This window comes from Schistocerca cancellata, chromosome 2 (genome assembly GCF_023864275.1).
Source record: "Schistocerca cancellata isolate TAMUIC-IGC-003103 chromosome 2, iqSchCanc2.1, whole genome shotgun sequence".
NCBI classification, from domain to species: domain Eukaryota; kingdom Metazoa; phylum Arthropoda; class Insecta; order Orthoptera; family Acrididae; genus Schistocerca; species Schistocerca cancellata.
In genome coordinates this window covers 1,057,539,244-1,057,564,939 of record NC_064627.1, presented here as the reverse complement: position 1 = coordinate 1,057,564,939, position 25,696 = coordinate 1,057,539,244, and the positions used below count along the sequence as shown (strand labels likewise).

At 42.1% G+C, this 25,696-nt stretch overlaps 1 protein-coding gene across 1 annotated transcript in view; it reads right to left on the bottom strand.

The window, feature by feature from the left end:
* Positions 1-25,696, bottom strand: part of LOC126163052 (uncharacterized) — a 181,703-nt gene that overhangs the window by 35,405 nt on the left and 120,602 nt on the right. The gene's annotated exons all lie outside the window — the stretch shown is intronic.

Sequence of the window (25,696 nt, the reverse complement as noted above, 5' to 3'; positions counted from 1 at the left end):
TTTCATGTTCCAGTCATCCAGGATTTGAATACAGGACAAGATATAGGCCTCCTGGACAGTTTTACATACAAGAATTTGTCTTTTAAATGGGAACTACACTGCAGATCATGAAGTTCCATCTGCACATATACAAGGGTGCTTTCAACTGAAATGGCAAACGGTCTCGAAAACAGATGGAAGATTGGCAGTGCACTCAAAATATTTAGAAGACTTATCCTTGTAATTCTTTCAAGTTCACAATGAATTCTTCAAATCTCACATTTTGTTTAACGCCAATGAGCTTAGAGAAATGGAAGGTGTTATTTGTCAGAATTTTTTCCGTTCCACAATGTAATTTTCTTTTTAAATGAGTATCCAACTCATCAGAAATGAGTTGTTTTTCACCTTACAGTGTCCTGCTGCGGATAATGTGCAGTTAAGTCCACTTAAAATGAGATATCTGCAATCCATTCTGGAGGTGCTAATATCTGCTCCTACTCTTCTTTTTCCTTCATAAATGCAATAATAATGATTTTTTAATTGAAAAATCATTCCAGGCATGCTCCATGACTTAACCAACCAATTTTGTAATATATAAAGTCTCCATACTCTCCGTACAATTCAATAAAAAACTGTTGCAACTGGCAGAAGAATAATGCGTGTGACTTCAGAAATATGCCTGCAAATTTATAACAAATCGCTTCTTGATGTACAGAGGCATGAATCCTATCTCGTGATGGTTGTATTTTTTGTTCTTTCCGCAATCATCAACAATACCTTCAAATTCTTTCTGCATGGTGTTGTAATGTTGTTCCATAGCAAATCTGAGATACCTGTCAATTATGCAAGTGCATATCTTTCTCTACTATCATTCCCATTCACTGCTAAAGGCCTTTGATGATTGACTGCTGGATTGCATCATTTTTTGCAAACAGTCACTGGACCTGAGAATTCTCTTTAACTACGAACAAACAGCAGAGGGTAACAGTGCTGACACCACAATTTTGCCAACCTGAAGAAAGCTACGCCGACAGAAAAATTCTGCACTGTAATGCTAAATGAAATACTGGACAGTACCATTTACATCTGAGAAGGTCTGAGCAAAGCCGACACAAGCAGAGCCTCTGCTCACACATGGTGCTTGCGTGCAACTTGGCACACCGTGGCCAACCCTGATCTACAACTTAGATTCTATTACAGAAAATAAGTATGTTTACAGTACTACATAGATAAGCATACAAATTAAAGTGTCCACATGTGAGGAGTGATCGAAGACACTTTTAAAAGAATAACTTAACCAAACTCAATTATAATCTCCTTGGATGAATATCCACACAACTACATAGACTAGAAATGTGTCTCCTGTGATGTAGTCTGTGATTGCCTTCGAGACAAAACCTAGAATAATGACAGACTGTGGCAAGAAGACCTGGGAAATTACTGGGTTGGTGCTGCTAACATGTGACGTCTGACATTCTGTTGGTGAAGACCAGGAGGATATGGACAGGAACTGCTGACATCGAGTGCGGAGACAAAACTGCTGGTTATGCTAACTGGTAGCACTGAGACTGAACTACTGGTACTGTCAACTTGAGGATTAGGGCGTAACTGACTTCACAAGTTCTGGCAGTGGACTAACTAGTCAGGAGCAGATAGATATGTGCATGGTGCGCACCTGATCTGGCACAGCAAAATAGTGCCCTGCCAAGAGCACTCTGTGCTGCGACAGGCACGCTGCCTATCGGTGACGCTGGTGTTCCCAGACACACTGGGGGCAATGTGTAGCTTTGCGGTAAACACCCAAGCCATAAAAGGAAAATATCTCAGTGGCCTGCCTGGTGTGTGCAGGAATTGACTACCAGACAGATACAACAAACTCCCCCCTTAGAAAGAGATGGTACTGCCATCTCAGAGACGCACTGTACTCATGGGCAAAGACACCCATCAGCAGCACCAGCAGCACTGACTGCCCAGGGAACTGGAACGATCAACAATACAGTCAACAAATGGAAAACAAATGCCCAGAACTAACAAAAAACAATAATAGAACCTCGCATTCCATACTAATTGCAGTAAACAAAAACACTATGCATGTATAAGAACACTGCAAAGTACATAACCAATGACGAAGAATACAAAATACAATGACCAAGACTGTTGAGTAAGGGGTGTAGGACCCATGCCTTTCTATACACAAGAATAGTACAGAAACTTCATGAAAGCTCAGTGCCAGGCACATGAAAATACCGAAGTGAACCAGTAATTAACACACAAAATGATCCCAACAAAACAAGCATGTGTAAGGGAATGGCGAACGGCCTCCACTGTAGGTGGCGATGGAAGAAAGGCCAGATATTGGTGAGGCTTGCAGCGAAACTGCCAAAAACCCAGGGCCCTGCAGAACATACAATGGGATCAGCAGTGCCAGTGTGAATGGTGAAACTGGTGACTGGGCCAGCAGCAACAACAACAACAACAACAACAGGAGTGGCTGTGTGGGTGGTGGCAGTGACGTTAGCGGGAATGACTGGGTTGGCCACAAGGATGGCGGTGGTGGTGGGAGTGAATTGGCCGTGCCCAACAGTCACTGAACATACTGACAAGCTAGCTGGTGTCAGCATCAAAAGGGCTAGTGACGTCAGCGGCAGTGGCAAGGAGACTGACAAATGGACGGACGATGTGACAGACAGACCGGGTGACGACTTCAGGGGCGGCAGGAACAGGGTCAGCATCGGCAGGACAGGTGAGATGGCTGGCAGTGGCGTTGACACAACATTCGGCAACATAACGGCTGGCGTCAGACAAACTGCTGACAAGACCGATGTTGTTGCAGACAGACTTGTCAATGACAGAAGGGCTGGCCAGGCCAGGGCCAGCGATGTCCAGACTGACCACAGGGCTGACATCATCGTGACCACAGGGCTGACATCATCGCTGACAGACTTTATGATGATGCTAGGGGCCATATGTGACAGGGACAGCACTGCCAGAAGTTGTGCTTAGAGGAGGGCTGGCTGTAATAGGGCAGCCAATGACATGACAGTGCTGATGACGAGACAGCTGACCTGTCACAGGAATGGGCTGGACCAAGAGTGGCAGTACCGCCGCCATAGAACTCTGAGAACAAGACGTGGAGTGCCACATGGCATGACAACAAAATTGTAAACAACTTGACAGAAAATGGCTCAGCGTGCCAAACACAAAACTGATAGATGCCCTGTCTGCACTTTGTTCACGAACAAGCTCACTTGAACACTGTGAAAAAGACTGTCTGTCACTAAGGATGTGACATGTAGACAGCTAGGCCAGAGGTGACTGACACAATGAAAGTGGAACAATTAACTGTTCCACCAACAAAACAAAGTCTGAATTCTCTGGACATGAGTCGGGGTAAAACTAACAGCACAAACTCAAAATTTATACACCCCCACCAGCAAGAAAATTAGCACTTCAGTGCATACCTTGTACATCATAGGCCCTAAGTGCAACTCAAACTGATGACATTACAGGTCCCAGTCTTCTTTCTGACAGTCAAAAACATGAAAAGTTGACACTGATGTACAAATGGCATGCTGAGAAACGGCTGTAGTGGCCAAAACATGAGTGAGCTTATGCCCAGTAACAACTTCTCTACTTGTTGATCCTGAAAGCAAATGATTTGAGGCAATAGCAGCTCCGACAATGAAACATGCATTATGCTATACTTCAGCAAGCAAACTGTGCATGAGAACACTGTCAGCAAATGAGAGACGTGAAACTTGAAAAACTGGAAACAATTTAGACCAGCACAGTGAATGAGAAGTCACACTTTAACAAGCCACCTGAACTAAGCAGAAAAGACAATAACCACCATGAAACTCGCTGCACTGATGGAAAGCGGTACCCAGTTGGAAGAATCATGAAAAGAACACTACCATCTGACTGTGGGAACAGAACACGAAGAAAAACATTGCCCCAGCAAAACTAACGAGCACATGATGAGCAATAAAACATGATCCAGTAAATAAACTAATACACAGAAAAACTCTGAAACCAGACTGAAGGAACCCCAACACACAAAACCTGTGAGAGACAACAATGTCAAAACACACTTGTTCCACACAGAAGAGGTTGTGGGGGGGGGGGGGGGGGGGGGGAAGTGTTTTACTGTAATTAACAGGAAAACCAGTTGATCCCTAAAAACCTTATTAGCTGACATGTCAACTTCGTCTGATGAATCATCACCAAGAACTGTAGTGCCATAAGCATAGATAGTCAATTTAAAATATGCTGAACAATGGGATAGATCATTAATAAAAAGTAGGGGGGGGGGGGGGGGCAGGACTGAGGCACTCCAAGTGATGGCATCTCATTTGGAATTATGGTGACACATCTTCTTGACTGTGCAATACAACTTGCTGTTTTCTGTTAGTTAGAAGGATACAAATCAAGCCACTTCCCAACTGCACCACTTGCCCTGATCAGCCAGAAAATTATGACCACCTACCTAATAGCTGGTAGGGCCACCTTTGGCACAGATAACAAGGGCAGTGTGTCATGGCATGGAAGCAATGAGGACCTAATAGGTCGCTGGAGGGAGTTGGCACTACATCGGCACACACAGGTCACCTAATTCACGTAAATTCTGGGGAGGGGTGCAATGAGCTCTGACGCCACATTCAATCATGTCCCGGATGTGTTCAATCAGTTTCAGATCTGATGAGTTCAGGCACCAGCACATCAACTGGAACTCGCCACTGTGTCCCTAGAACCACTCCATCACATTCCTAACCTTGTGACATGGTGCATTATCTTCTTGAAAAAAGCCACTGTTGTCGGAAGCTTGACCGTCATGAAGTGGTGTACATGGTATGTAACCAGCGTATGAAACTCCTTGGCCATCATGGTGCCTTGCACAAGCGCCACTGGATCCATGGATGCCCATTTCAATGTTCCCCAGAGCATAATGGAACCACTACCAGCTGGTCTCCATCTCACAGTACGGGGGTCAAGGAGCTGTTCCCCTGGAAGACGATGGATTCTCACCCTCCTGTCGGCAAGATGAAGAATGTATTGGGATTCATCAGACCGTGCAACTCTGTACCACTGTGACAACGACCAGTGCCAATGGCCATGTGCCCTTCAGTCATAGTTGCCGATTTTGTGGTGTTAACACTAGCACACATATGGGTTGCCGGCTGTGGAGGCCCCCCATTAGGAGTGTTCGGTGCACTGTGGGTTCAGATACACTTGTACTCTGCCCAGCATTAAAGCCTGATGTTAGTTCCACCACAGTTCACCGCCTGTTCTGTTTTACCGATACTAAGGCCAAGTTGTTGCAGTTGGCCTTAGTCTGGAATAAGGTACATGTAACTTATGCAAATACTTTATCCTATGATGCCTATTACAATTTTATGTTGACAAGAGCCTCTACCTGTGGGCGTTTACTAATAGTAGTCTTTCTGAAGTACAATGTATGTAATCTGCCACTATCTAAAGCCATGGCTTGCAATAATTCTTGTTTCACCAATTTTGTTTATGACAAGAGCTGCTTGGTTTCATCTAACCTATTGTGCCATCATGTGATGTAATAAGGCCACTACTTCTGAAGAAGATATTTTACAAATATCAAATCCTTGGTCAAGTGCCAATAAACCTTCATTTGCAACTGGTTTGCTCATTTTTCAACCTCTTCCGATTTACACAGTTGCTGTTTTACAGCTAAGTTTAAGGTCTATGGTCTTGCTGAGAATTATATTGTACAGTTTGTAATGCCTAATCTTACGGGTATCATTTTATCTCATAGTTGCTGCATAAAGCTCCCTTTTCATTCTACAACAAATGTTGATGGCTTTAATAATCTAAGACCTATAACATGATTTAAACAGTTTTCCTCTCACTGACTTTTAAGTAAATATTTCTTCAAACAGACTTATAACCTCATTGATAAATATATGAAATTTAGAGTTTGCATCGACAGCAGTGTATACAGGAGACCAGCCCACAAGCTGTAGCTGATGATTAAAAGTTTTCCACGGTGTGTTTGTTTACATTCCTTAACTTTCCCAAATGTAAATTTACTCGGTTTATGGCGAGGAACTATCCATCACAATCTGAGAGCTATTTATACTACTTTTGACAGCTTAATTTTGACATAAGTATCCTTATCTATAAACATTTTATCTGTTAACGAACAACAACTGGCAGTTACTCTAGCTGGAAAGTGTACCACTGATACTACGTTGTGAGAGCAAACCAGGCATTCAACGTCTATTTCGTTTCTATTATCTACTAAAAAGTTCTTGTTAAAGCCTCCCATTACAATGGATGACGAAGTAGTAGTGTGTCTCAGAAAAATACATTCAAATTAGTTAAGTTGGGACATAAATTTATTTTCTCCCCAATTGAATTCACTATGTATTCATTAGTTATCTAACAATGGAAAATCTAGAATGGAATGTAACAATGCGAGAGAAGGAAAGTTGCTACTTACCATATAGTGAAGAAGCTGAGCCGCGATAGGCACAGTAAAAAGATTCACACAATCGTAGCTTCCGGCCATTAAGGCATTTGCCAGCAGTAGACACACATACACACACACACACACATACTCACGCAAGCGCAACTTGTACACACATCTGTAGTCTCAGAGAGCTAAAACTACAGTGCGATCAGCAGCACCAGTGCATGATGGGAGTGGCGACTGGGTGGGGGTAAGGAGGAGGCTGGGGCAGGGAGGGGGAGGGATACTATGGTGGGAGTGGCGGACAGTGAAGTGTTGCAGTTTAGACGGAGGGTAAGAGAGAAGGAGCGAAGGGCGAGGGGGTAAGTCGTGGAAAGGGGAGAAATAAAAATAAAAATAAAAATAAAAGAAATTAAAAGACTGGGTGTGGCGGTGAAATGACGGCTGTGTAGTGCTGGAATGGGAACAGGGAGGGGGCTGGATGGGTGAGGACAGTGACTAACGAAGGTTGAGGTCAAGAGGGTTATGGGAACGTAGGATGTATTGCAGGGAAAGTTCCCACCTGCGCAATTCAGAAAAACTGGTGTTGGTGGGAAGGATGTATATGGCACAGGCTGTGAAGCAGTCATTGAGATGAGGGGTATCATGTTTGGCAGTGTGTTCAGCTACAGGGTGGTCTACTTGTTTTTTGGTCACAGTTTATCGGTGGCCGTTCATGCGGACAGACACCTTGTTGGTTGTCATGCCTACAGAGAATGCAGCACAGTGGTTGCAGCTTAGCTTGTAGATCATATGACTGGTTTCACAGGTAGCCCTGCCTTTGATGTGATAGGTAATGTTAGTGACCGGACTGGAGTCGGTGGTGGTAGGAGGATGTATGGGACAGGTCTTGCATCTAGGTCTATTACAGGGGTATGAGCCATGAGGTAAGGGATTGGCAGCAGGGGTTCTGTAAGGATGGACGAGTATATTGTGTATTGCGCCAGCCTCCTCCTTACTTCCACCCAATCGCCACTCCCATCATGCACTGGTGCTGCTGATCACAGTGTAGTTTCAGCTCTCTGAGACTGCAGATGTGTGTGCAAGTTGCACTTGAGTGAGTGTGTGTGTGTGTGTCTACTGTTGACAAAGGCCTTAATGGCCGAAAGCTATGATTGTGTGAATCTTTTTATTGTGCATATCGTGACTCAGCATCTCCGCTATATGGTGAATTTCTATTATTAATTACACAATTCCATACTGTTTACTATGTTTATGTCTGGATTCATTTATTAAACAATAATCAAAATTAATAATGTAACAGAATCTAATAGAAATTCATTTGTTAAGAAAAATTGTAATCCCTCTGGAATATGGTTATTTCTGCAGAGTGAGAGAGTCGTAAGCTTGCCTCTGATGTGATCAGATGTATTTTTGTGTGAACAATGTAATCTAGGCTTTGTTAATGTGAAAAATCAAAATACTGTATGATATACTAAAATGTGATAAAATATATATGAAGATAGTATCTGTTCCCAAAAGAACAGAAACCACTGATGACTGTGCAGCTTCTCTAGAATGAAATGATAATTAAATCAACATCCTAGCTGAAACAGGTGTTGATATACATCATTGGGGGCATGTTGTAAATGTTTGCCCTGACCGGGACTCGAACCTGGGATCTCCTGCTTACATGGCAGACACTCGATCCATCTGAGCCAATGAGGGCACAGAGGATAGTGCGCCTGCAGGGACTTATACCTTGCACACTCCCTGTGACAAAATATATTTATGTAGAAAATGCTGCAACAACAATTTTCAGATTTATTTTGTTCAAACCAACTGTGAGGATCTGAAGTGAGATTTTTGGCTTCAAAAATCAGACCCCTAGACAAGAAGAACTGGAGCTATTTTAACATGACAAGCTAAGTAAATCTGAAAGTTTATTGTAATCTTTGCTTCTCTCAAATCTTCATAAAATACTTTGCTTATTAATTACTTTGACTGGACATTGTTTAATGTGGACAACAGATGGAATCAGGAAGGAGGAGGGGGGGGGGGGGGGGGGGGGGAGATAGCAACTTTTAGATGTGAACATACTAATACCAAGGTTACACAGAGCAGTACTGCTTTGCTCTTACCCGTGAAGATGGTCCATGACTGACACTGGTTGATATTTGGGTTTAAAATAAAATCAGCTGATGGTCAAACATGCATTTTATAAAAACAAATCAGTGGTACAGCAAGAATCCTTATAACCACCAAAACTCCCAAACCCTCACCTGCCTCAGATTTACTGTTGACATCTTCATGGCATGGAACAAGGGTGAGAGCACACTATCCATATTCCTTCAGACCCTCAACGCCTTCTCTCCCATTTGCTTAAGCTGGTTCTCCGCATACCAACAAGCCACCTTCCTCGATATTGAGCTCCACTTCAATATTGGCTACATCAGTACCTCCATCCATTTCAAACCTACCAGCAACCAGCAATACCTCCACTTCAACAGCTGCCACCCACTCTACAAAGAAGCCCCTTCCTTACAGCCCAGCCACACATGGTCGCCACATCTGTAGTGAGAAGCAGTCCCTCTCGAAATATACCAGGCATCTTACTGAGGCCTTTAGAGATCATAATGATCCTCCCAACATTGTACAAGAACAGATCTCCCGCACCTTCTATCTCCAGTCACCTACTACGTCCCACATACCCATTGTCTGGCCACAAAGAAGCACTTCCTTCGTGGCTCAGTACCACGCAGGACTGGACCAACTGAATCACATTCTCCACCAGGGTTTATACTACCTCTCATCATGCACTGAAAGAAAATACCCTCTTCAGTATCCTATCAACCCCTCACACACAGGTATTCCACCACCCAATGAACCTAGGCAACATCCTTGTCCATCCCTAATCCACTGCTGCTCCATATATTTAACAGTTCAGTACACACATCACCTTTCTTCACAGCAGTGTACGACACACGTAGAGCATTCCCAATGGAAACATATCCATTATGTGGTACTCCTTCGAGCGAACAGACAAGGTAGTAAATTTTATCTTTGGCACAAAAAGAACCTTGGATATTGTCTGATGGTTGCAGCACATGTCCAGGATTTATGACTACATTCTTCACTAGCAGTTTGCATTAAGATATTGGTGTCTTAAATTTCAGTTGAAATTATTGTAACCAGTCACATTTATTATTCTTTTCCCTGTGTGTTTCAGAGGGCAGTACCACAATCATCACGAGTGAGTATATGCCCCTCGTCTCAAGGTTCATATCTCTGCAACAGACCTACATGCAAGATTTTTACCATACAGCCTCCCACTAACACCTACTCTAGTCTGGTCACAGGCCTCTCCTATCCCATCGAAGGCTACCTGTGAAAGAAGTCAAGTGATCTACAAACTAAACTGCAGCCACGGTGCTGCTTGCTATGTGGACATGACTGCTGACAAGCTATCTGTCCGCATGAGTGGCCACTGACAAACTGTGAGTCCCTCACCTCCATCTACATACCACTTCCTATTCCCACTCCAGCACTACACAGCCTTCTTTCTGTTGTGCCAACGGATCTACCAATCCTTTTCCCCTTCTCTACTTTCCTCCTTTTCAGTTCACCCAATCCCAGCCCCCCATCCCCACCACCAACCCACCCGACTGCACCTAACAGCCCTCCCACAAGCAATATTACAGCTTCCCCCACCCATATCCAGTTATCCTCCCCCTCCTCACTCCGTGCCTCCTTCTTACCCCCACCACCGACACCAGAGGCAATGGTCGTGTGTGTAAGTTGTGCATGTGTGAATCTGTGTGTTTGTGTTTTCTATTTCAGAAGAAGGCCTTTTGGCTGAAAACTTAAATGAACAGCAGTCTTTTTGTTGTGTCTGTCTGCAACTCAACATCTCCTTTTTACGGAGGGTAGCAATCTATCTTTTTAATGATACTGATATTTTTGTTCTGGACTTTCCATTTGTTGATTATTACAATCAAAATGTTATACAACAACTAAGGATGCCTGTACTGAATGTCACATACTGCAGATTATTATACAGCCTGAAATCTATCATATTTTTCTAACTGTTAATTATGCAAACATGTCAGAGTGTAGATTCTTTCATACACATGCTTATAATGAATGCAGCATGTTCTACCCAGAACTGACCCTATTTTTCAATATGTCTTCTGCACAGTTTTTTTATATCGATTTATTGGTTAATTAATTCAATATTCACTTGGCTATTTATGTCATTTGAAAGTGATGGTACCTTCGTAAATTCTATAGCAGCCATTAAACAAAGCTTAAACAGATAATTCTTAAGAAGAAGGCTTTGGCCAAAAGCTTTAATATGCAAGTCTTTTCCGTGTGCCTGATTGCAACTCAATATGTCGTCTTGATGGTGAGTAGCAATATAGCCTTTTCGTAATAGTGTAGACAAGCAACTAGGTAACATTTATTTATGTAAAAATTATGGTGTGAGCTTTTTCAACTCTAAAAATATATGTAAAAACAAAACTGTGTATCACTCCACAAGAAATAAACTGGAGATTCCTTAGAAAGGTGTAACACATCTTGGAAATTAAATACACTGCAGCAAGAAAAAGTCATTTCAACAAATATAACAAATATTTATGGTATATGATGATAAGATCTGTTTGTGCAGATATCCTGCTCCTCAGAATACCAGGAAGCTGTGGCTAATGATCCCACTTTATTTTCCAGATGACCTCGGTGCACTAGTCAGGTCAGTAACTAGGCAATCTGACATTCTGGAGGAGGAGGAGGAGATTAGTGTTTGACGTCCCGTCGACAACGAGGTCATTAGAGACGGAGCACAAGCTCGGGTTAGGGAAGGATGGGGAAGGAAATCGGCCGTGCCCTTTGAAAGGAACCATCCCGGCATTTGCCTGAAAGGATTTAGGGAAATCACGGAAAACCTAAATCAGGATGGCCGGAGACGGGATTGAACCGTCGTCCTCCCGAATGCGAGTCCAGTGTGCTAACCACTGTGCCACCTCGCTCGGTGACATTCTGAATGAAGACACAGTATACCATGGAGATATTTCAGGACATTTGTCCTACCATTTTTCATGATAAAACCAGTGATTAAGAAGTATTTTTAAAACAAATACCATTTATTATTACATACACAGCCATTATTCTCTGACTGTGTGTGCATTCATTGTCCTCTTCTGATGTCACCTAATAGTTTCCAGCACACTACTATGGCCTCTCTGCTACTTATTCAATTCAATTCAATGTTCATTTCCATCTCCTCACACTTTTATTCAGAACAGTCCTCCATACAGTTTTAAACAGCAGTTCCAATTATGTGTTGTAACTGTGGTCTTCAGCCCAAAGACTGGATTGATGCAGCTCTCCATGCTAGTACAGCCTGTGCAAGCCTTTTCATCTCCGCATAACTGCTGCAATCTGTGTCCATTTGAATCTGCTTAGTGTATTCGAGCCTTGGTCTCCTGTAATTTTTACCCCATTGCACTTCCTTCCATTACCAAATTTAGATTCCCTCGATACGTCACGTTGTGTCCCATCAACCAGTGCACTCTTTTAGTCAAGTTGTCCGATAATTTATTTTTCCCATTATATTCACTACCTCTTGATTTGTTTTTTGTGTTCTACCCAACTAATCTCAGCATTCTTCTACAGCACAACATTTCAAAAGCTTCTATTGTCTTCTTGTCTGAACTGCCTCCCCCCCCCCCCTCCTCCCCTCCTGTTCCCGTTCCCACATACCACTTCCATACAATGCTATGCTCCAGACAAATATATCATAAAAGATTTAACACTTTAATTTATATTAGATGTTTACAAATTTTGTGTTTTCATAAATGCTCTTCTTTCTATTTTTTTTCCTTTCTTTCTTTCTTTCTTTCTTTCTTCCTTCCTTCCTTCCTTCCTTCAGTCTGCACTCTATATCTTCCTCACAAATTTATTTTTTCCTTAAATGCTTTTCTTGCTATTCTTTTTCTTTTTTTTTCTTCAGTCTGCATTTGATTTCTTCCCTTCTTTGATCATCAACAGTTATTTTGCTGCCCAAATAACAAAACTCACCTACTACTTTTATGGTCTTACTTTTTTATTTAATTACCTTAATATTACCTAAGTAAATTTGGCTAAAAGGATAGTCAAATGAAAACCGAACACCCACCGCAGCAGGACCATGGAATGGTTCCATTCAAAAGTAACCAACAGACACATTCAGACATTTATCCCACTTGGAGATGAAATGATCAATTCCTGTTCCGTAGACGCAGTCAGCCACTGATGGATCTGCACAGGCACTCTCTCTTGCACTTCCTCATCTGACTGAAGTCGACATCCATACACATCTTTATTCAGGTCACCAAAGATGCTAAAATCACATGGTGAACGATCGAAATGGAGGATGTTGCAGTGTTTCCCAAGCAAAGTGATGAAGCTTAGCCTTTGTCAGATTGACAATTTGGGGTGGGCATTATTGTGCAACAGGTTGAGTCATGCATCACAGTTTCTGTAAAGTATTTTCATAGTGCTGCACATTGATTGCGGATCCACATTCAAGGAACTCAGTGAGCAGAAGGCCCCTGCAGTCAAAGGAGGTCATCATTACCTTCCTGGAACTTGTGTGAACAGCTTTGGACTTCTTTGGTGGGTAAGATGAGGGATATCTCCACTGCTGGTTTTGTTGTTTACCCTCAGGGTTATCAGAATGCTGCTGGATGGAATCATCTTGTTGCACGATAACGCCCACCTTCAAAACACTGCCAATCGAACAAAGGCTACACTTCCGCAATTTCAGTGGAAACACTTCAACATCCTCCATATACCCCCATCCTTCACTGTGTGGTTGTCACATCTTTGGTGACCTGAAGAAAGACATGCATAGATGTCGGTTTCAGTCAGATGAGGAAGTACAAGACTGGGTGCGGATGTGGGTCCGTCAGCAGCCAATCACATTCTACTAAACAGGAACTGATTGTTTCATCTTCCAGTAGCATAAAAGTCTTAATGCGCATGGTGGTTGTCTTCTGAATAGAACCGTTCCATGGTCCCGTTGTGGCGGGTGGCGGTTTTCATTTGACTGTCCCTCATATATTATTCCATTACATTTTTTTCCATTTACTGATGTTTATCCTATAATATATCTTCAAGACACCATCCACTCCTTTCATCCACTCTTCCAACTCCTTAGCCATCTCTGACAGAATTACAATTTCATCAGCAAATTTCCGAAGTTTTATTTCCTGTCCTTGAACTTTTAATTACCTTTCTAAATTTCTCCTTGGTTTCCATCACTGCTTGCTCAATGCACCAATTTAAACCTCAGCAACAAGCTCACAATTATGTCTCATTCCCTTATATAGTATGGCTTCCATTTCACATCCTTTGAATCTATAACGCAGTCTGATTTCTGCATAAGTTGTGAATATATTTCGCTCCCTGTATTTTATACCTGCTACCTTCAAAATTTTAGAGAGCATAGTCCTGTACACATTGTCAAGGGTTTGCCTTTCTTCAACTTATCTTCTAAGATAAATCATAAGCTGTTCCTACATTTCTTTGGAACCCCAACTGATCTTCCTCAGGATCAGCCTCTACCAGTTTTTCCACTTTTCTGTAAATAATTTGTGTCCATATTCTTCATCCAAGACTTATTAAATTGAAGGTTTGGTAGTATTCACATCTATTAGTATCTGCCTTCTTTAGAATTGGCATTATTACGTTTTTCCTGAAGTCTGATGATATTTTGCCTATCTCATACATACTGCATGCCAGATGGAATGATTTTGTCATGGCCGGCCCTCTCAAGGATCTCAATAATTCTGAGGGAATCTCATCTACTCCAGGGGTCTGGTTTCCACCTATGCTTTTCAGTGCTTTACTGAATTCTTCCTACAGTACTGTCTCTCCCATCTTATTGTCAACTACTACTTCTTCACTTTCTGTAATATTGTCCTCAAGTTTGTTCTCTTTATACAGATCCTCTGTGTATTCTTTCAACCTTTCAGATGTTCCTTCTATGCTCAGTTCTGGCTTGTCATCTGACCTCTTGTTATTCGTAGAGTTGCATCTCTTCCCTATGAAGGCCTATTTAATTTTCCTGTACACAGTATCTATCTTTTCCCTAGTTATGCAGGCTTCTACAGCCTTACATTTGCCCTCTAGTCATTCTTGCTTAGCCATTTCCCCACTTTCTTTCAATCTCATTTTTTTACGTTTGTATTGCCTTTTGCCTGCGTCATTTACTGCATTTTTATATTATCTCCTTTTGTTGATTAAATTCAATATCTAGTGGGCTATTCAAGGATTTGTACTAAGCCATGCTTTTTTACCTGTGTGATCCTCTGCTGCCTTCCCTATTTCATCTCTCAAAGCTATCCATTGTTTATCTATTGTATTCCTTTCCCCTGTTTCAGTTCAATGTTTCTCAATGCTCTCTGAATCTCTCAACAATCTCTAGTTTCTTCAGTTTATCCAGGTCCATTCTATTTAGTTTCCTACCTTTTCAAATTTCTTCAGTTTCATAACCAATACATTGCGGTCAGTGTCCACATCTGCCTCTGGAAAGTCTTACATATTAAAATCAGGGTCCAAATTCTGTCTTTCCATTATCTAATCAACTTGAATACGTTCCTTTGTCTCCTGGTCTCATCCATGCATACGACCAACTTTCACTATTCTTAAACCAAGTATTAGTGATGATTAAATTATGCTCTGTGCAAAATTCTACAAGTCTGCTTCCTCTTCATTCCCTTCCCCCAGTCCATGTTCCCTCACTATTTTTTTCCTACTCTCCCTTTTCCTGACAAAAAATTTAAGTCACCTATGAAACTTAAATTTTCACAGGAGGATGTCGTTATCAGGAGAAAGAAAACGCATTCTACGGATCGGAGCGTGGAATGTCAGATCCCTTAATCGGGCAGGTAGGTTAGAAAATTTAAAAACGGAAATGGATAGGTTCAAGTTAGATATAGTGGGAATTAGTGAACTTCAGTGGCAGGAGGAACAAGACTTTTGGTCAGGTGAATACAGGGTTATAAATACAAAGTCAAATACAGGTAATGCAGGAATAGGTTTAATAATGAATAAAATAATAGGAATGCGGGTAAGGTACTTCAAACAGCATAGTGAACGCATTATTGTGGCCAAGATAGATACGAAGCCCACACCTACTACAGTAGTACAAGTTTATATGCCAACTAGCTCTGCAGATGACGAAGATATTGAAGAAATGTATGATGAAATAAAAGAAATTATTCAGATAGTGAAGGGAGGCGAAAATTTGATAGTCATGGGTGACTGGAATTCGGTAGTATGAAAAGGGAGAAAAGGAAACGTAGTAGGTGAATATGGATTGGGGCTAAGAAATGAAAGAGGAAGCCGCCTGGTAGAATTTTGCACAGAGCATAACTTAATCATAGTTAACACTTGGTTCAAGAATCATAAAAGAAGGTTGTACACATGGAAGAATCCTGGAGATACTAATAGGGATCAGATAGGTTATATAATGGTAAGACAGAGATTTAGGAACCAGGTTTTAAATTGTAAGACATTTCCAGGGGCAGATGTGGAGTCTGACCACAATCTATTGGTTATGAACTGTAGATTAAAACTGGAGAAACTACAAAAAGGTGGGAATTTAAGGAGATGGGACCTGGATAAACTAACTAAACCAGAGGTTGTACAGAGTTTCAGGGAGAGCGTAAGGGAACAAATGGCAGGAATGGGGGAAGGAAATACAGTAGAAGAAGAATGGGTAGCTTTGAGGGATGAAGTAGTGAAGGCAGCAGAGGATCAAGTAGGTAAAAAGACGAGGGCTAGTAGAAATCCTTGGGTAACAGAAGAAATATTGAATTTAATTGATGAAAGGAGAAAATATAAAAATGCAGTAAATGAAGCAGGCAAAAAGGAATACAAACGTCTCAAAAATGAGATTGACAGAAGTGCAAAATGGCTAAGCAGGGATCTACATCTACATCTACATCCATACTCCGCAAGCCACCTGACGGTGTGTGGCGGAGGGTACCTTCAGTACCTCTATTGGTTCTCCCTTCTATTCCAGTCTCGTATTGTTCGTGGAAAGAAGGATTGTCGGTATGCCTCTGTGTGGGCTCTAATCTCTCTGATTTTATCCTCATGGTCTCTTCGCGAGATATACGTAGGAGGGAGCAATATACTGCTTGACTCTTCGGTGAAGGTATGTTCTCGAAACTTCAATAAAAGCCCGTACCGAGCTACTGAACGTCTCTCCTGCAGAGTCTTCCACTGGAGTTTATCTATCATCTCCGTAACGCTTTCGCGATTACTAAATGATCCTGTAACGAAGCGCGCTGCTCTCCGTTGGATCTTCTCTATCTCTTCTATCAACCCTATCTGGTACGGATCCCACACTGCTGAGCAGTATTCAAGCAGTGGGCGAACAAGCGTACTGTAACCTACTTCCTTTGTTTTCGGATTGCATTTCCTTAGGATTCTTCCAATGAATCTCAGTCTGGCATCTGCTTTACCGACGATCAACATTATGTGATCATTCCATTTTAAATCACTCCTAATGCGTACTCCCAGATAATTTATGGTATTAACTGCTTCCAGTTGCTGACCTGCTATTTTGTAGCTAAATGATAAAGGATCTATCTTTCTGTATATTCGCAGCACATTACACTTGTCTACATTGAGATTCAATTGCCATTCCCTGCACCATGCGTCAATTCGCTGCAGATCCTCCTGCATTTCAGTACAATTTTCCATTGTTACAACCTCTCGGTACACCACAGCATCATCTGCAAAAAGCCTCAGTGAACTTCCGATGTCATCCACCAGGTCATTTATGTATATTGTGAATAGCAACGGTCCTATGACACTCCCCTGCGGCACACCTGAAATCACTCTTACTTCGGAAGACTTCTCTCCATTGAGAATAACATGCTGCGTCCTGTTATCTAGGAACTCCTCAATCCAATCACACAATTGGTCTGATAGTCCATATGCTCTTACTTTGTTCATTAAACAACTGTGGGTAACTGTATCGAACACCTTGCGGAAGTCAAGAAACACGGCATCTACCTGTGAACCCGTGTCTATGGCCCTTTGAGTCTCGTGGACGAATAGCGCGAGCTGGGTTTCACATGACCGTCTTATTTGAAGCCCATGCTGATTCCTACAGAGTAGATTTCTAGTCTCCAGAAAAGTCATTATACTCGAACACAATACGTGTTCCAAAATTCTGCAACTGATCGACGTTAGAGATATAGGTCTATAGTTCTGCACATCTGTTCGACGTCCCTTCTTGAAAACGGGGATGACCTGTGCCCTTTTCCAATCCTTTGGAACGCTACGCTCTTCTAGAGACCTACGGTACACCGCTGCAAGAAGGGGGGCAAGTTCCTTCGCGTACTCTGTGTAAAATTGAACTGGTATCCCATCAGGTCCAGAGGCCTTTCCTCTTTTGAGCGATTTTAATTGTTTCTCTATCCCTCTGTCGTCTATTTCGATATCTACCATTTTGTCATCTGTGCGACAATCTAGAGAAGGAACTACAGTGCAATCTTCCTCTGTGAAACAACTTTGGAAAAAGACATTTAGTATTTCGGCCTTTATTCTGTCATCCTCTGTTTCAGTACCATTTTGGTCACAGAGTGTCTGGACATTTTGTTTTGATCCACCTACCGCTTTGACATAAGACCAAAATTTCTTAGGATTTTCTGCCAAGTCAGTACATAGAACTTTACTTTCGAATTCATTGAACGCCTCTCGCATAGCCCTCCTCATACTACATTTCGCTTCGCGTAATTTTTGTTTGTCTGCAAGGCTTTGGCTATGTTTATGTTTGCTGTGAAGTTCCCTTTGCTTCCGCAGCAGTTTTCTAACTCGGTTGTTGTACCACTGTGGCTCTTTTCCATCTCTTACGATCTTGCTTGGCACATACTCATCTAACGCATAATGTACGACGGTTTTGAACTTTGTCCACTGATCCTCAACACTATCTGTACTTGAGACAAAACTTTTGTTTTGAGCCAACAGGTACTCTGAAATCTGCTTTTTGTCACTTTTTCTAAACAGAAAAATCTTCCTACCCTTTTTAATATTCCTATTTACGGCTGAAATCATTGATGCCGTAACCGCTTTATGATCGCTGATTCCCTGTTCTGCGTTAACTTTTTCAAATAGTTCGGGTCTGTTTGTCACCAGAAGGTCTAATATGTTATCCCCACGAGTCGGTTCTCTGTTTAACTGCTCAAGGTAGTTTTCAGATAAAGCACTTAAAAAAATTTCACAGGATTCTTTGTCCCTGCCACCCGTTATGAACATTTGAGTCTCCCAGTCTATATCTGGCAAATTAAAATCTCCACCCAGAACTATAACATGGTGGGGAAATCTACTCGAAATATTTTCCAAATTATCCTTCAGGTGCTCAGCCACAACAGCTGTTGAGCCAGGGGGCCTATAGAGACATCCAATTACCATGTCTGAGCCTGCTTTAACCGTGACCTTCACCCAAATCATTTCACATTTCGGATCTCCGTCAATTTCCTTAGATACTATTGCACTTCTTATCGCTATAAACACGCCTCCCCCTTCACTGTTCAGCCTGTCTCTACGGTATACATTCCAATCTGAGTTTAGGATTTCATTACTGTTTACGTCTGGTTTCAGCCAACTTTCTGTCCCTAGTATTATATGGGCATTGTGACCGTTTATTAATGAGAGCAGTTCTGGGACCTTTCTATAGACGCTCCTGCAGTTTACTATTAGCACATTAATATTGTTATTCCCTGTTGCATTTTGCCTACTCCTACCTCGCCGCGTCTCATGAGGCGTCTTGTCGGGCCTAGGGAGGGGATTCTCTAACCTAAAAAACCCCCATGTGCACTCCACACGTACTCCGCTACCCTTGTAGCCGCTTCCGGCGTGTAGTGCACGCCTGACCTATTCAGGGGGACCCTAAATTTCTCCACCCGATAGTGGAGGTCGAGAAATTTGCACCCCAGAATCGTCTGAGCCTCTGGTTTAAGCCTTCCACTCGGCTCCAAACCAGAGGACCGCGATCGGTTCTGGGAACGATACTACAAATTGTTAGCTCTGATTCCACCCCGCGAGCGAGGCTTTCCGCCTTCACCAATTCCGCCAACCGCCTGTACGAACTGAGGATGACCTCTGAACCCAGACGGCAGGAGTCATTGGTGCCGACATGAGCAACAATTTGCAGTCGGGTGCACCCAGTGCTCTCTATCGCCGCCGGTAGGGCCTCCTTCACATCTCGGATGAGGCCCCCCGGCAAGCAGACAGAGTGAACACTGGCCTTCTTCCCCGACCTTCCCGCTATTTCCCTAAGGGGCTCCATCACCCGCCTAACGTTGGAGCTCCCAATAACTAATAAACTCCTCCCCCCGTGTGCCTGCTCGGACCTTGCTGAAGGAGCAGCCACATGTCCACTCACAGGCAGAGCGGGCGATGCCACACGGCCAGCCTCCACATTGACCCTCCACCTCGTGCGCCGCGAACGCCGCTGAACCCGCCACTCCCCTTGGGGAGAGGGTGGCCCAACCGCGCCCGGTACCCGCGAAGATGTCTCGACAGCAGGGACAGTGTGTGAAGCATGTAACACCTGGGGTGTACCCTGCGACGCACCAGACTCCCCACTGCCGCTACACTCCGAGGCAGCAGCCTGAAGACGGCTGACCGCGGCCATTAACACGCTCAGCTGTTCGCGAACAGTGGCCAGCTCCTCCTGCGTCCGTACACAGCAGTCACACATCCTATCCATCCTAAGGAATCAATTTACTGAAGAGAGTTGTTCAACCTTTAACTAGACTGCTAATTCACTAAAGGCGGCTGTTTTAACACTAAACTGGGGTTGCTAGCCACTTCTTGTAGAAAACAATGAAAATTGCACTACCTGTCTCTGGACTGTATTGAAAACAAACACTAGCACTACTGGCACTATGGTTGACTAAAGGGACTCACTCTGACTGTATTCAAAACAAACACGAAATCTATGGAACACTATTAATAGCACCAGACAATTAAAGCTTCCTAAAAGCAAATACACACGGAAGAAGTGACAAGTAAGAAAAATACAGTTAATACTTAAATTAAGGTAACTCGCTGCACAGCAGACGTGAAGCAGACGGCAGTTACGACGACACTGACACTGACTATGGCTGACTAAAGGGACTCTCTCTGACTGTATTCAAAACAAACACAAAATCTATGGAACACTATTAATAGCACCAGACAATTAAAGCTTCCTAAAAGCAAATACACACGGAAGAAGAAGTGACAAGTAAGAGAAATACAGTTAATACTTAAATTAAAGTAGCTCGCTGCACAGCAGACGTGAAGCAGACGGCAGTTACGATGGCTAGAGGATAAATGTAAGCATGTAGAGGCTTATCTCACTAGGGGTAAGATAGATACTGCCTACAGGAAAATTAAAGAGACCTTTGGAGAAAAGAGAATCACTTGTATGAATATCAAGAGCTCAGATGGAAACCCAGTTCTAAGCACAGAAGGGAAAGCAGAAAGGTGGAAGGAGTATATAGAGGGTCTATACAAGGGTGATGTACTTGAGGACAATATTATGGAAATGGAAGAGGATGTAGATGAAGATGAAATGGGAGATACGATACTGCGTGAAGAGTTTGACAGAGCACTGAAAGACCTGAGTCGAAATAAGGCCCCGGGAGTAGACAACATTCCATTAGAACTACTGACTGCCTTGGGAGAGCCAGTCCTGACAAAACTCTACCATCTGGTGAGCAAGATGTATGAGACAGGCGAAATACCTTCAGACTTCAAGAAGAATATAATAATTCCAATCCCAAAGAAAGCAGGTGTTGACAGATGTGAAAATTACCAAACTATCAGTTTAATAAGTCACGGCTGCAAAATACTAACGCGAATTCTTTACAGACGAATGGAAAAACTAGTAGAAGCCGACCTTGGGGAAGATCAGTTTGGATTCCGTAGAAATATTGGAACACGTGAGGCAATACTGACCCTACGGCTTATCTTAGAAGCTAGATTAAGGAAAGGCAAACCTACGTTTCTAGCATTTGTAGACTTAGAGAAAGCTTTTGACAATGTTGACTGGAATACTCTCTTTCAAATTCTGAAGGTGGCAGGGGTAAAATATAGGGAGTGAAAGGCTATTTACAATTTGTATAGTAACCACATGGCAGTTATAAGAGTTGAGGGGCATGAAAGGGAAGCAGTGGTTGGGAAGGGAGTGAGACAGGGTTGTAGCCTCTCCCCAATGTTATTCAATCTGCATACTGAGCAAGCAGTGAAGGAAACAAAAGAAAAATTCGGAGTAGGTATTAAAATCCTTGGATAAGAAATAAAAACTTTGAGGTTCGCCAGTGACATTGTAATTCTGTCAGAGACAGCAAAGGACTTGTAAGAGCAGTTGAACGGAATGGATAGTGTCTTGAAGAGAGGATATAAGATGAACATCAACAAAAGCAAAACGAGGATGATGGAATGTAGTCAAATTAAGTCGGGTGATGTTGAGGGTATTAGATTAGGAAATGAGACACTTAAAGTAGTAAAGGAGTTTTGCTATTTGGGGAGCAAAATAACTGACGATGGTCGAAGTAGAGAGGATATAAAATGCAGACTGGCAATGGGAAGGAAAGCGTTTCTGAAGAAGAGAAATTTGTTAACATCGAGTATAGATTTATGTGTCAGGAAGTCGTTTCTGAAAATATTTGTATGGAGTGTAGCCCTGTATGGAAGTGAAACATGGACGATAAGTAGTTTAGACAAGAAGAGAATAGAAGTTTTCGAAATATGGTGCTACAGAAGAATGCTGAAGATTTGATGGGTAGATCATATAACTAATGAGGAGGTGTTGAATAGGATTGGGGAGAAGAGAAGTTTGTGGCACAACTTGACTAGAAGAAGGGATCGGTTGGACACGTTCTGAGGCATCAAGGGATCACCAATTTAGTATTGGAAGGCAGCGTGGAGGGTAAAAATCATAGAGGGAGACCAAGAGATGAATACACCAAGCAGATTCAGAAGGATGTAGGTTGCAGTAGGTACTGGGAGATGAAGCTTGCACAGGATATAGTAGCATGGAGAGCTGCATCAAACCAGTCTCAGGACTGAAGACCATAACAACAACAACAACATGAAACTTAAATTTTCATCTTCTTTATGTATCTGAATAATTTCCTATCACTGTTTCAGTCTCTTTATCATCTTCGGAGCTAATTGGCATGAAAACCTGTATTACTAGGGTGGCTGCTAGCATCTATCTTCGATATGATAACGCATTCACTATGCTGTTCATAGTAATTTACCTGCATTCTTATTTTCTTAGTTTTGTTATTCCTGCCACTGGTCTTTACTAATTCCCACACTATCTATAACGTAATTGAGTAGATTAAAAAAAAAAAAAAAAAAAATCTACACACCCAGTGGTAGCAGGAGAACACGCATATAAATATACTGAAATTTACAAGCTTTCGGCTCCTTTTTCTGGCAGAAGGATTGAAGGGGAAGGGAAAGGGGTGAAGAAAAAGGACTGGTGAGGTGTAGAAAATGGGGGCAGTTCCAAAAAGCTGCCCTTTTTGTCTATCCAGTATATTTTCAAAAATTGATTATTTTCATTGATAATGCCAATCTATGTGACTGCAGTAAAAATACATACAGTTTTCACAGTCTGCTACTTTAAATTGCACTTTTCTTAACGTCTCTTTTAGTAGGATTTGGTAACACCTTTACCTTCTTTTATAGTCCTCACTGCTCTCCGGGTTCTTGTAATTGAAAATTTATAGCCACTTATCCCACTTTCTTTTTCTGCACCATTACTCTGATCTCTCTTCTATGCCTGACCTTTTGTGCGGATGTACGAGGGGTGTTCAATAAGTAACATACCACATTTTTTTTCCTCAGCCAATTTTGGTTCAAAAAATGCAATATTTCTTGTGGGACATCATGAATATTCCTGCTTCAGCCCCTATAGGTGGCAGCGCTATACATAGCCTTCAAAATGGCATCTGTAATGAAGGCACATTCCAAGCAGAGAGCTGTCATTGAGTTTCTTTAGGCAGACAACCAGAACATCACAAATATTCAAAGGGATTTGCAGACTGTCTATGGAGACCTGGCAGTGAACAAAAGCGCAGTGAATTGTTGGGCGAGGTATCTGCCATTACTGCAACAAGGTAGCGCAATCTTGTCCAACCTCCCGTGCCCCCTGCAATGTTGGCACATGTGGATACTCACATTGGATGTGACTGACGAATCACAATCAAATATCTTGCTGCACAACTGGTGTGTCCGCTGCTAATGCTGACAAACTCATTCACCAATTGGGGTAATCAAAGGCATACGCCCACTAGGTTTCTCTCCACCTAATGGAAGACCATAAAGAACAACGAAGGACCATCTGTGCAGAACTGCTTCTGCGTTAAAAAGGTGAACATGACAATTTTTGTCAAACATCATCGCTTTGAACTGGAAACAAAACAGCATTTCATGGAGTGGCACCACATCTCCTCTTCTCTGAAGAAAAAGTTCAAAGACATACCCTCAGCTGTTAAAGTCATGACGACAGTCTTCTGAGATTCTGAAAGGGTTATACTGCTTGATGTCCTCCCTCATGGTGCAAAAATCAACTCTGAAGTGTTTTGGGCTACCCTCAGGAACAAATGTAAATGAACTTCTCCTTCTCCACAAGAACGCTAGGCCTCACACAAGTCTGCACACCAGCAGATGCTCACAAAACTCATTGAACTCTTCTTCATCTGTCTTACAGCATGGATCTTACACCTTCCAACTTCCACATGTTTGGCCAAATGAAGGTTGCACTCCATGGGAAGCAGTACATGGATGATGGGGAGGTTATTGATGCAGCAAGATGTTGGCTCTCATGTTGACAAGTGGAATGATACCATGTGGGCATATAGGTTCTCCCAGTAAATATAAAGCCGTCGCATTGCACAGAGATTATGTTGGAAAATAGGGTTTAGTAGCTGAAAAAGTGAGGAATAATAAGGTGTACTGGAATCCTGAACAAAAGCAACTTGTTTTCAGAAAAAAATGTGTTCCATTACTTATTGAACACTTCTTGAGGTAGGAAACACAAAACATAAAGGCCATATTTTACAGCAATATTTGACCGCAGTAACTTACCATCAACATGGCTACAAAGTGGCTGCATACACAAAAATTTTGCTGTATGTCTACGCAATATTGCTGATGTTGCAGTCTGTTGCTGATTTATTGCCAGTGTTGTCCACCAAGGGTGGAGAATATTTCATTTCGCAGGGCATATCTTTGTCCTTGCTGTGCATACTTCTCTCATCTTTGTTTCCTACTTCTCTCCCAGATAGCACTGCAGTCATGTCTGAGTGAAAACAATATCGTTTCACTTTTATTCAAAAGTTTTCATGTGTACATGTAGCCACCTGTCTTGTTAACTGCACACTGTGAGCAAGTTTAATGTGTAAGCAATGGAGAAATGGACATATGAGAAATCTACAAATTTCAAAAATGTCATTCATCTACAATCAGAACTATGGGACATCAAAAGCATTGTATAAAAAGACAGCAATCTGAAAAATGACACTTGGCACAACGTTCCCGATGAACCTGGGATTACACTCGATGAAGCAGACAAAAAATTCCGAAGTCTTCAAGCCTATGGCAAATGTGACGTAGAAAAGATGCATAGGAAAAGTGTAACTGCAATTGACACTTCATCCACATGCTTTGCATTTCATGCCACAAGTTTTATATTATCTGAAAATTTGTCTGAACCAGGAATTTACAGTGTAAACAGTGGTGTGTACTGGTGAAGAAAAATAAAATTCATCAACTTATTTCAAACTTACCTGAACGAAACTCTTGTTCTACCAAAACAATGCAAATTTTTGGAATCTAGATGATTACTGACGAATAGTGCACTTTAAAGAGGAACATTACACTTCTATACGAATTAGATAAAGAGGTATATTTGATACTAGTCATTGGCTTTGACCAGAGACATAGGGAACAACCAACAACCAAACTGTGAAAACACTCACCAAAACATGACATCACAGCAGCCATTAACATTACGTCACTGATGAAAGCCGATGACTAGTACTGAACATTCCTCTTGACCATATGAATAACTGAAATCTAAAATCAAAAGAGCGATCGTCCATCAGTTTGTAACTGATATACACTCTCTCATATTTGTGTCAGTTTTAACAATTCTTGGACCAGTTGTTTGAGACATTCAAAACCATATTGATATTCTGGCAAAATTCTGAAAAAGCACCAATTCATGAGTTA